This window comes from Cornus florida, unplaced genomic scaffold (genome assembly GCF_030987335.1).
Source record: "Cornus florida cultivar Cherokee Brave unplaced genomic scaffold, ASM3098733v1 CherokeeBrave_3.0.0_Hap2_Chr10, whole genome shotgun sequence".
In the NCBI taxonomy this organism is placed as follows: Eukaryota; Viridiplantae; Streptophyta; class Magnoliopsida; order Cornales; family Cornaceae; genus Cornus; species Cornus florida.
In genome coordinates this window covers 100,133,429-100,146,878 of record NW_026775580.1, presented here as the reverse complement: position 1 = coordinate 100,146,878, position 13,450 = coordinate 100,133,429, and positions in this window count along the sequence as shown.

The following is a 13,450-nucleotide window of genomic DNA, read 5'->3' as shown; positions in this document are numbered from 1 at the left end:
TCCTACAAAAAATACAGGGAAATTCACTTTCTCGCAAAACTTGTACACTTTGTATATTACTTTCCTATTATACACATGTTAGTTGTCTCTCTTTTTCTTTACTTAATTACATAGACTTCTTTCAAAAGGAGAGTTTCTTTCTTCTGTAAATTGTTTTTTTATAAAATCATATATTACTAATTAAATTGTTTATATTTTTTTATATGTGCATCCAAAATTAATTAATTTTTTCCTTTTATTACTGAATTATTTTTTTCATTTTTTTTTTTTTTTGAAATGTCTTAAATAAGTAAAATATTTTTTTTTCTATAATTGATAATGATTAAGAGTTATTATATATATGCATAACTATTTGTTGATAATAAGAGTGTTAAGTGAAAACTAGTCTACATTATCTTAACATATTTTGTTTCATACCTAACATCAAACATTATCTTAAAATAAATAATTGATGATTCATAAATGGTTTACATAATCTGTCTATGACTTTATTTTCTCAATGAGAAAGTTGTAATTAGATATATAATATCCAATTACATCATTTACAAATAAATAATAAAATTAAAACTAACATAAAAAGAAAATTGAAGATGCAAGGAATTCATTTCTATTTTCTCTCTCTAGAATTCTTACACTTCAACAGAATCCTCCCCTTCTCTATCCATTACTTCTCATATTTATAGATACTTACAAACACTAATGGACTGCTAGATCTGGGCCCATTCCTCTGTGGGTTTTGGTCATCTTTGATGGGCTATTCGCGTTTGGCCCATATGGCAGTATTTCTCTATGGGCTGGACCCAGCTGCTCGAACCGGATGCTATGTTCGCGGGTCATATCCGGCCCATGTCACTTCTGGCCTCCTCAACTGCCCCTATAATTACTCCCTATTTAATAAGGGGGTAATTATCAAAGGCGTCTCATCATAACGTTGACGGCTCGAGAAACTCTTATGGGGGAATGGGCGGTCGGATCCGGAATCAATGTTCCGGGATTCGATAAACTTCTCGCCTCCCTGACGCTTCGGCCCTCGGGTCCACTTCGTCTTTATAAGGCTCTAGAATGCCACTTCATGCCTTTTTATCGTCTCAATCTCTCTCCATCATCAGTCAAATCTCTCGCTCATCTTTTTAGAACAGTGCTAAATTTCATCCGGTGAAATTCTTCAAGAGTCATTCTTCCAGCGATCTTGCAGTGCTCTTTGCTGCTTTCTACCCCAGAGGTTAGTCTTGTTCCTTTTTACTTTCTGTAGACTTCTTTTTACTCTTTTAGATACTTCATTCGCTTTCACCATGGTTGTAGATCTAGATGTTCTTCGTATGAGACTTAGACTTCCTGACAACATCCAAGTTAGGGTTTGCCCTAGAGATGTTAATATTATAACCGGTGCCGGCCTTCTTCCCGGCGAGGTTTTATTTACTAACCTTCAACTGAATGTCGTTAGGTTCCCTCTGCATCCCTTCTTTAACTATGTCTTCAATAGATTGGGGATCTCCCCTCTGCAGGTAAACCCAAATTTCCTTAGAATCATATCCGTTCTGTTACTGTTGATCCGTGACAGAGGTCTGGATCTTGATCTCATAGATCTTCTCCTTTGTTATAAGGTCAGTAAAATCCGTACTGAAGAGCCATTTTACCACCTTTACCCGATCGACAAGATGTCCATATGTACGGATACAATCAAATCTGAAAAGGGTTGGAGGGATAACATTGTGGGTGTTAGTGGGGCCTGGTCTTCGCCGGCTGCAGAGGATTACCCAATCCCGAGCGCCTTTGGCGTCTATTCTGTCTCCTCGTATAAGAAATTCAAATTTCATAAAAACGATTGTCCCTGCGAAACATGTGTTCCTCGCTTTTGTGCTTTCTTATGTCGCTCCTTAGGCATTCCTTGTGATGACTTGAGCTACAGTGTTTGTAGGGATAGGAGTAATTACTTGAAGAAATACGTTCTGAACGATATTCCTTCTTGCTCAGACCTCCTCACTTCAGACAACCTTCTAGTGCTCTCAGCCCTCGGCTATACAATGAGCAGGCTTCAGATTCCTTCTTTTGGTAGGAGGAAAAATCCTCCCCCAGCCACCATTGCTGCTGGAGCAACCTCCTTTCCCGCATCAGCCTCTTCTTCAGCCACCATCTCTGACACTATCCCGAGTGCAGTGGCTATTGATCATGTTATTAGCACCCCTGCTACCAACCCAAGCACATCTCCACAGATCACTACTACCCCTGCTGCTGCTAGGGGTGCTCGGGATAAAGAACGAGGTAAAAGACCTCATCCTGACGGTGGAGTCAACCTCGAGGATGAATCTCTTACAAGGAGGACCCGAGTTTCTGGGCCGAACGCTCTCTTGCATCGCCCAGTCAGAGCTCCTGCCCCATCCGGGCCTGTTACAGCTGCTGCTTCTGCTTCAGCTTCTGCCTCTGCTTCTACTCCTGTTTTACCACCATGGGCTCCTCGGGTACACCCGAACGGATGGGACGTTCGTGAAGCCGAACGAGACCATGATCAAGGATGGCCAGACCGCCATAGCGTACTATAGGAGCATGTGGACTCCAAAAGACCTTAAGGCAGCAAAGGGTCTGTCACAAAAGGACGTGTTCAGCCGCTTTCCCCAATCTGCCATGGAGGTGACTTTACTTTCTAATCCATTAATCTTCTCATAATATTTGCTCTTGTCTTCGTCCGACTAGGCGATCAGTTTAACCAGTATTCACGCATATCTATGCAGACTTTGTTCAGTATGATGGCTATGCAAAAACAGGTGGAAATGGCGAACGCCAGGGCTCGTAAATTCTCTGATAGCCTGGACGTGGCAAATAAGGAAAATAATATTCTTGCCGACAAAAGCACTGAGCTATTAATTAAACTTGAAAAAGCCGAAAAAGAGAGAAATGCTCTGAAGAAGGAGACCGACTCTCTTCAGGATGAAAAAAATGCCCTTCAGCTTGAGAAGAGCGTCTGGCAGATTGAGCGCGATTCAGTCAAAGATGAAAAGGCAGAACTCCAGCGCCTTCTGGCTGACGAGCAGTCTGCTCGGATGGCATTTGAGAAAAGAGCTTTGGACGAGCGCAACGCTCTGATTGACACCATTAGCAGAGTGAATGGTGGAATGCTGGCTCTTCATGCTCGGTTTTCAAGAGTTGGAGCTCTTAGATATGCTCAAGGATTCCGAGATGGTTTCTCCGACCGAGTTCCGGCTGAGGGCCAGACCAGTTCAACTCCGGATGAAATTGATAAGGATCTAGGGATTGACCCTCTGGGGGTCTATGTTAACCCAGAATCCACCAAAGCCGAGCACATATTTGATGAGTGTCAGGAGATTGCTTCCTCCAGGATCACTACAGCTCCTTCTACCGTTCAGCCTCTAATCGCTCTTCCTTCGTCAACTGTGGTATCTCCCATAGTCACTGCTGACGTTGGGCCCCAGCAGAACGACTATGTTATTCATCTCGATTCCCCACCTCGTGAGGGTGAGATGGCTAACGGGAACGAGGAAGTGGGTCAGCACAACCAGGAGGCTGTCGGTACTGAGGCAGCTAGCTAGGGCTCTTCCAGATACCTCGATTTCATACTCTTTTGTAGTTATGTGATTTGAATGCTTCACTTTTTGTAACCTCAAAGCTTATTATCAATGAGATGATAAAACTTTTTTTGTGCTATGCTCTGTTCAAACCCACTTTCAATATTTTTTCATATTGACTTTGTCGTGTGCGTGAGTGCCTGGTGTTCGGCTTGAATGCCACTTGCCACTTGGCTTTGCTTTAGCAAGTGTCTGGCATTCGGCTTATGGTGCCAGCTGCCACTTATCTTACTTAAGTGCCTGGTGCTCGGCTAGAATGCCACTTGCCACTTGGCTCTTCATTTTTTAGCAAGTGTCTGGCGTTCGGCTTATAGTGCCAGCTACCACTTATCTTGCTTAAGTGCCTGGCGCTCGGCTATAATGCCACTTGCCACTTGGCTCTTCATTTTTTAGCAAGTGTCTGGCGTTCGGCTTATGGTGCCAGCTGCCACTTATCTTGCTTAAATGCCTGGCTCTCGGCTAGAATGCCACTTGCCACTTGGCTTTTCATTTTTTAGCAAGTGTCTAACGTTCGGCTTATGGTGCCAGCTGCCACTTATCTTGCTTAAGTACCTGGCGCTCGGCTAAAATGCCACTTGCCACTTGGCTTTTCATTTTTTAGCAAGTGTCTGGCGTTCGACTTATTGTGTCAGCTGCCACTTATCTTGCTTAAGTGCCTGGCGCTCGGCTAGAATGCCACTTGCCACTTGGCTTTTCATTTTTTCATCCATTTTTTTTTTTTTAACCCCTTGAAAAGGAAAGCTATTTTTATAAATCTCAGGAATTTGCACGTTCATACGTACTTAATTGAAAACAAACAACATCCGATAAAACTGAAACTTAGCTTTTATTGATAGTACCTCTTCAGAGACGTAGCATTCCAGGGCTTGTTGACCAACCTTCCTGCCATGGTTTCTAATGTATATGCCCCCTTCCCTATGACTTCTGCAATTCTGTATGGGCCTTCCCAGGGTGGCATCATTTTTTTGACTATCCCCACCTTTCTTTTCAGAACCAGATCGCCAGGGGCAAAATCTCTGTGTTTCACTCTTTTGTTGTGACTATTCGCCAATACTTGCTGGTATGATGCAAGCCTTATTGCTGCAGCGTCCCTCTTTTCGTCTATCATATCGAGGTTCAATCTTAACATTCTGTCGTTCTGACTTTGACTCCATGTTAAGCTTCTGATAGTTGGGACCAAGTGTTCAACCGGTATAACCGCCTCGGTACCATACGCCATTGCAAACGGGCTCTCCCCAGTCGGCCGCCTTGGGGTGGTTCTGTAAGCCCATAGGACGTTCGGGAGTTCATCCAACCACTTCCCTTTATGGTCCTCCAGCTTCTTCTTAATGCAGGCAAAAATTGTTCTGTTTGTAATTTCTGCTTGTCCATTGGCCTGGGGATGACTTACTGCAGCCAACTTTTGATTAATTCCATACTCCTCCAGCAGCTCTCTTACTTGTTTGCTGTCGAGGTTCGTGCCATTATCCATGACTATTGACCTTGGAACGCCGAAACGGCAGATAATATGGCTCCAGATAAATCGTCTCACATGAGTCTTAGTCACGCTTGGATATGGTTCTGCTTCCACCCACTTAGTAAAGTAATCCATGACCAGTAGCACATACTTGTTCTGAGCTCTTGCAGTTGGCAGAGGACCGACCACATCCATCCCCCATTGCGCGAAAGGCCATGGTGAGGCCATTACGTGCAATTCTTCAGGTGGTTGGTGGATCAATGGTCCATACCGTTGGTATTTATCGCACCTTCGAGAGAACTCCTCCGCATCTCTTGACATGTTCGGCCAAAAATACCCTTGTGTCATTGCTTTGTGCGCTAACGATCTTTCCCCAGAATGATTTCCACATACACCTTCATGAATAGCTCGCAACACCTGCTGAGCCTCTATGGGGGTGACACACTTCAAGTATGGGCCAGAATATGACCTTCTGTACAGCTGGTTATGCACTATAGCGTACTTTGCAGCATTCTTTTTGATTTTCCTAGCTTCATCCCTTTGCATAGGCATAACGCCATCTCGAATATAAGTGATGATAGGGTCAATCCAACTCGGTTCATACGGTATGACATTGACTTGCCAAGGTTCAGAGTCTAAAGGTTCTTCAAAAATAGATGGCTGGGTCAGTATTCCTATTGGAATCACCCTCGCCAATGTCTCGCCAGAGCTCGAAGCACTACATGCTAACCGATCTGCATCTGCGTTATGTTCTCTCGGTAACTGTATGAATTCAATCTTTGCAAAGTCCTTGGCTTTATGCAGAACGACACGTACTCACCATTTACTTGCCGAACAATCAACTGTGAGTCACTATAAACAGTCAAACTTCTGACCTGTAGCTCTCTGGCCAACTTTAACCCATTCAGCAATGCCTCGTATTCCGCTTCATTATTAGTGGCTCGGGACTCAAGTCTGAGTGCTTGACTCAATGAAGTACCCTCTGGGGTTTGCAGTTTAACCCCAATTCCTGCCCCCATCTGATTAGAGGAGCCATCCACATAAAGTTTCCAAGAGCTGCATCTAAGGTCTTCTTCCGTATCTTCAGAGTCACATTCTAGCAAGAAATCGGCTACCGCTTGTCCTTTGACAGCCGTTCTCGGCTCATACGTTATGTCAAATGAGCTTAACTCTATGGCCCATTTTGTCATTCTGCCCGAGAGTTCTGGCTTGTGCATAAGCACTCTGATTGGAAAAGTTGTTAGGACAGCTATAGGGTGGGATTCGAAATAATGCCTCAACTTTCTTTTTGCGTTTACGAGTGAAAGTATCACCCGTTCAGCCTTCGAGTACCTTCGTTCTGCCTCGGTCATTGTCTTATTGACATAAAACACCGAGTGTTGCACCCCTTCCTTGCAACGAATCAGAACAGCACTTATCGCAACACTAGATACTCCGAGATATAGATATAATTTTTCTTCTGGATCCGGGGCTGACAGGACTGGTGGATTCTGCATATATTCCTTCAAATGGGTTAATGCTTGTCGTTGTTCATCCCCCCAGACCTGTCTTCCATGACTCCGGATCGTGTCAAAGAACGGCTTGCAGCGGTCTGACAACTTAGAAATGAATCGACTTAATGCAGTTATTCAACCTGTGAAGGCTTGCACTTCTTTGATCGTCTTTGGCTCGGCATTCTTAATCAAAGCCTCTGCTTGAGCAGGGCTAGCTTCGATGCCTCTGCGATTGACCATGTCTCCCAAAAATTGACCGGAACTCACACCGAACGAGCACTTGGTTGGATTGAGCCTCATCCCATATCGCCTCAGCACATCAAATACATCTTGCAGATGTTTCAGATGATCATCCTTCTTCCTACTCTTTACCACCATATCATCAATATAGGCTTCCACAATCTTTCCTATTTGATCCTTGAAAATTTTGCTAACAAGCCTTTGATAAGTTGCTCCAGCGTTTTTCAGTCCGAAAAGCATAACTTTGTAACAGTATGTCCCTCACTCGGTAACAAAAAAAGTTTTTTCTTCATCTGCCGGGTCCATAGGGATCTGATTATAACCTGAATAAGCATCCAGAAAGGTTAAACGCTCATACCCAGTGGTGGCATCCACCATTTGATCAATCTTAGGCAGCGGGAAGCTATCCTTCGGACAGGCTTTGTTCAAATTGGTGAAATCAATGCATACTCGCCATTTCCCATTCTTCTTCAGCACGACAACGACGTTGGACAACCAATCAGGATAGTGCACTTCTCTGATGAATCCCGCATTGAGCAGCCTATCAACCTCCTCGGCTATGATCTGGTTATGTTCTGGAGCAAACCTTCGTTGCTTCTGCTTTACTGGTTTGAAATTGGGATTGACATTCAAGGAATGACAGGATACGGAGGGATTAATGTGATACCCCCTAATTTTCGAACACGGATTGATCAAGTCCGCGCACAAAATCAAGGGATATCAAAACAATTTAAGTATTTAACAAGCACAAAATACAAAGATGAATAATAAAGAATAAATAAACCGCTGGAGAAAACTAATAAATAAATATTACTTAATGATTCTCCAACAATTACAATTCGGAAATCCCATAACTCAAGGACCCCTTAAAATATTATCCAATAATCCAATACTATTTAAAAGTACACAAGATGAATAGACGAATGACAGTCTCCCAACTGCGAATCCTCAACCTCGAGACTGAAACCTCTAATAACCTGAAAAATAAATCGTGGGTTAAACCCTACGAGCAAGTTCACTCTACCAGGCCTCTGAAAACCAATAAGCAGATCATCTCTGATCAAAACCAAACCTAATAAAGTTTTAACTTTAATAAAGCACGATATACATGTCTATATATAATTATATATACTATACTAATCACATCCATTAATAGGTTTATTAAATTTCCATACCTATTAAATAATTATTAAAATAATATTCATACCTAGACCAATCTACCATTTCATTTTATAAAAACTCCTTTGACCTTAATCCCATCCTAGTCAGTTGTTTAATCATTTAAACAACAAATTATAATAAAAGAAATACTCTATTTAATCCCAACCCGATAATGATTTTAATTGTTTAAATCACATATCCAAAATCCAAGTTTTGACAAATCATCCACGTCTTCCCCAATATTATTTTATTAATGTAAAATAATACACTAACCAGTAAGTACTAAACTATTCTCATTTAAGAATATCTAACCCTAATCCAATCCATACATACAACAACCATAGATGATATTTTAATCATCTAACACATAACAACGTAATTATGCTTTGGCAAATCAACCATGCCATTGTAAATATTTTTATTTATATATTGGCAATTCAACCATGCCTCCATAAGTATATTTATTTATACATTGGCAATTCAACCATGCCTCCGTGTAAGTATATTTATACATTGGCAATTCAACCATGCCTCTACAGGTATATTTATTCATACATTTAATTAGCAATTCATCCATGCTTTCCATATATGTATTCTATTCATACAAATATTTAGGTAATATATTTAATCATTTGACAATTCATCCATGCCCACGTTTTAACCATGAATTAACTTTAAAATTAACAATACGCTAAATCATACATAGCCATCACATGCATATTATACGCATATCATTAATTTAACAACCAGCCTATTGAGATATGCCAAATAAGAATGATAATATTAATCATCTTAAATGATTTATATATATATATACCTACACATATGTTATTTAATGTATATATGTGTTTAACACCTTCTTTAATAATCCTTGATTATTTAAAATCAATATACATACATACATACATATATATATATATATATATATATATATATATATATATATATATTCATCCTTCCATACAACTCATAGACAAATTAAACTATATATACACATATATAAATAATTTTATATATATATATATATACACTTCCTTCCATAACAAATTATTAATTTATTATATTTACACAAATTAGTGCAACTACATATGTCAGAAATAGTTTCCTTTAAATACTCCATATTGGTTTAAATAGTTTTCCGACACTTTCTCACTACAACATAAATATCTCCTAGTAGGATGGGAATCTGATAATGAAATTGGTACCATTGGAAAGAAGACGAAAAATCCTTGAATTTGAGCTCAAGAATGACCCAATTTCGATTTAAAATGACTAAGTTATGACCGTTTTAATTTCTAGTGTCGAATTAGGCCAACATAGTTTCCCACGCGCGCCCACGTGCTTACTATGCACTTGCACGCGCTGGATTCAAGCCTCCTTGTGTGCTGGTATTGGCTAAGCTCTTTCAGCTACCGTGAGCTCACCACACTGAATCCATCACTTCCTTTATGCCGCATCCAATGGTCATAAATGAGTGCGCAAATGAACACGCTCACACTAGATTATTTTCTATTAACTATAATAGATCTAAGGTCCAAATCAGCGAGTGCACCATCTTCTCATGGTCTGCAATACACCAAATAATCCCATAGTCGACCAGACCACTTCTATGGTCCAGATACATATGCGCACCAAAGTTTTATGCGCCGCGATGCACCATATCAATTCACATAAGTTTAATTAATCAAATGGCCCTAATTAGCGTATACACCCTATTATCCTACACCGCGCCGCACTGGATCAGTTACCTAGTATATATATATATATATATATATATAATTATTTTCCTAACAAATAATAGGAAAATAAATCCTAATAAATTCCTAAAAATATCAGAAAAATTCCAGAAAATTACAGAACAATTCTAGAAAATAAAGAAACCATAATTAACTCTCTTGGGTCACAAATCCACCTATAGATTGATTTTAAAATATACATAACACCTATATATATCAATTAAAATCCAATAATCTAAAAATCAAATATAATAGTTTATACTTTTTAATTATTCCGATCTAACCATAATTTTTAAACAAATAAATTTAATTAAAGCCTTGATACTCAAGGTGAAATCCTTATGAGTTCTAAGAGGAAAGTTAGAGAAAACTCGCCTGAAGGTTTCGAAACGAAACCGACGCTTTAAGCTTTAATTATCTCTTCCAATTCCGACGTCCTCCTTTTCAGATCCGACCTCCTCCTTGTCAGCCCTTCTTCTTCCTCTCTCTCTGTCTGTTTTATTTTTCTAACTTGTAAAACCTTTAACCCTAAAGCCTTATGTGTATTTTTATACACCTTAAATTCCAAATCCTATTCCAACTAGTATTATGAATTAAAATAATAATCTTTAAATAATTTATATCTATAAACATATATATATATATAAATATATATTCCTTCCATAATTAACTCATTAGTTAATTAAATCATATATACTTATAAATATCAATAAATATATATCTATATATATATCTTTCCATAACAATTATTAATTAATTATATTTATATATAATTATATATATATATATATATATATAATTGATACAAAAGTGATCATTTAAATAATTAAATAACCACGGACCTTCATTAATTAACCTAATAAGGTTTCATACAAGCCCAAGACCACATCTTTTGGTCCAACTTTCCTTAAGCCCAATCCAATTAATTTAAATAAATAAGATAATTAATTAAATACAGAAATTAAAATAACTAATTACATGAAGCACATAAACAAACAAGAATTTACAACTAAGTCATATAATACCAATAAAATCAACATACCAATAATTCAATCAATAATCAACCACACAAACAATCAATCATCATACATAATGACGAAATATAACTTAATTAAAATAAGATAATTAATCTAGCACTCAATAAAATAAAATAAATCATTGAAAAATAAAATAAAATAATTAATCCTAATTAATAAATCTTTTAAAATTATCGGGGTATTACAATTAATTCCAGGCATGTCTAGGTGACTCCATGCAAATACATCGGCATTGTGAGACAAGAAGTCAATTAGCTCCTGCTGTTCTTCCCTGGTCAGTCTTACTCCTACTCTGGTAGTTTGCTCTGGCTTGGACTGATCGATCTGCACATCCAGAAGGGGTTCTTCGGTCAAGTCAACTAGTTCCTCCCCCCTATTCTGCTTGGGTGGAGGTTCCTGTAATTGTTATCTTGGGTTCGCCGAATGGATGGGCGTCTTCCCTTTCCCAGCATATTTTAGTGTGACGGAATAACACTCTTTGGCCGCAACCTGATCCCCATGAATATCTATCACATTATTTCCATCGGGTCCGAGGCACCTCATGACCTAGTGCAGAGTTGAGGGCACACCTTGGACTCTGTGAATCCATCCTCTTCCCATCAGGAGATTGTACGAGGGGTGAATCTCCACAACCACAAAAGTTTCCATAAGAGCTCGTTCTGCAGCTTGAACTTCTACTTCCACCATACCGATGGGCTCTACCCTCTTACCATCAAATCCTAACAGGGGATTTCCAGTGGGCTTGAGCCTCTCTGGCTTAATCTCTAGCCGATCAAATGTGTCCCTCGGCATGACATTCGCACTACTTCCGGGATCGATCAGAACTCTGCGCACCAGGCAGTCCGCCACTGTCAAGCTGACCACCAACAAATCTTCATGGGGGATTTGAACACGCAGCAGGTCTGTCCTGTTGAACTTTATCTGTATCGATGTGATCTGTTGGTGCAGAGTATTCATACTACTGACCCTTTTCTTCATCTGCGCCTGCCGTAGGCGCGTTCGGAGTAGCTCATCTGAGTCTTCGCTAGGCTCGGGTCGACCGTGAATAACATTGATTATACGAACTGGCTGTGAATTGTGGGAGCTTTGCTTCTGACTTCTTTTTACTTGCTCCATCGGTCGGTTCTGCTCTATCGCCGAGCCTTGGACATAACTCGCAAACTCCCCTCTAGCTATCAACATCTCCACTTGCCTTCTCAAATTCCTGCATTCGTTAGTCTGATGACCGAAATCGGAATGGAAAGCACAATGTTTAGTCTGATCCCTCTGTTCGAGGGGTTGCCTAATTGGCAGTGGTGGATGAAACTTATCTTTGTTCTCCTGATATAGCCTCACCAGAGTGACCTTCATCGAAGTGATTAACTCTTCCTCCCTGAACCTCTTTTCTGCCTTCCAGGAGGTCTGACGTTGCGGCTGAGCCTGCTTCTGCCTGATCTTTGCCTTGGACTTATCCTCGGTCTACACAACCGACGCTGTCCGAGCATTGGCTGTCTCCTCTTCTTCCAGGCGCACAAAGCCATCGGCTCTTTTATTGAGTTCATCCATAGTCGTCAACGTGTTCACTACCAGACTAGTATGGAACGGAGTGCCACGTGTCATGGCCAACTTAAAGGCTTGAACCGTTGTAGAAGGGTGGCATTCGATCACCATACTCTTAGTGAGGTTAAACCTGGTGAGAAAAGCTTGGAGACGTTCATCTTTGTGCTGTTTCATTGTGAATAGGCTTGAGATGTCCTTCAGCAGACGCTTGTTCCCATAGTACTGGCTTATGAACCGATCGCACAGGTTCCGGAAGCTATCAATGGAGCCCCTAGGCAAGTTCTTGAACCAGCTAAGCGCCGGTCCGGCTAGACTTGTAGGGAAACATTTGCACATTAAAGAGTCGTTCTCCGTATTCAGAGCCATCTTCAACTGGATATGGTACACATGATCGATCGGATCGGTTGTTCCGTCAAACAGAATAAAGACTGGCATGGCAAACTTCCTTGGATGCGGAGCATTCAGGATCTCATCAGTGAATGGTGAATCAACCGTCCGAGCCGCGGATCGGAGTGCTTCATTCTCTCTCTGGAGCCCAGCGGTAGCTCTATGAGCTACAGATCTGCTCTCTGAACAGCGATGAGTGAGTGTAGCCATGGAGGGCTAATAAGACGGATCGAACAACCGTTCCTCAATGAGCTCTCTTTGTCAAGGCGATACAACTCTGCGGCGATCAACCTCTATCACTTCCTCTCAGTTGAACCTTTCCTGATGCGGATCGAAGGTCATGGCTTCGTTCTGTCTGATCTGCTCATGTCGCGGATCAACGTGAGTCGATCCTTCGTGATCCTCAACTCGACGAACATTTGGCGGCAAATCGTCCATCCTCCTTTCATCGCGGTGGAGAGCTGACTGATTGTTCTCGTCCTGCTCACCTTGATGTGCGATATTAGATTGAATACCTCCTTCACCGGCCGGAAGTGGACGCGGAACCGCGGGCATTTGCTGATGCTGCATTCCAGCTTTCAATTCTGCATTCTCTTTTTTGAGAGCTTTGATCAAGTTCATCAACTCCTCAAGCTTCGTTTGCTGGACAGCCTCCATCGGATTGGAGCTTTCACCTATCATTATTCCTGAACGGAGTAAAGGCATTAATCTCAAGTTCTTGAGTAGATCTGAGCTTCGTGAGCGCGAATTTTTCAGATTTGGACTCGAATTCTCCGAATTATACTTACGGTTGACGAGATCTGAATTCTCCGAATTCTAA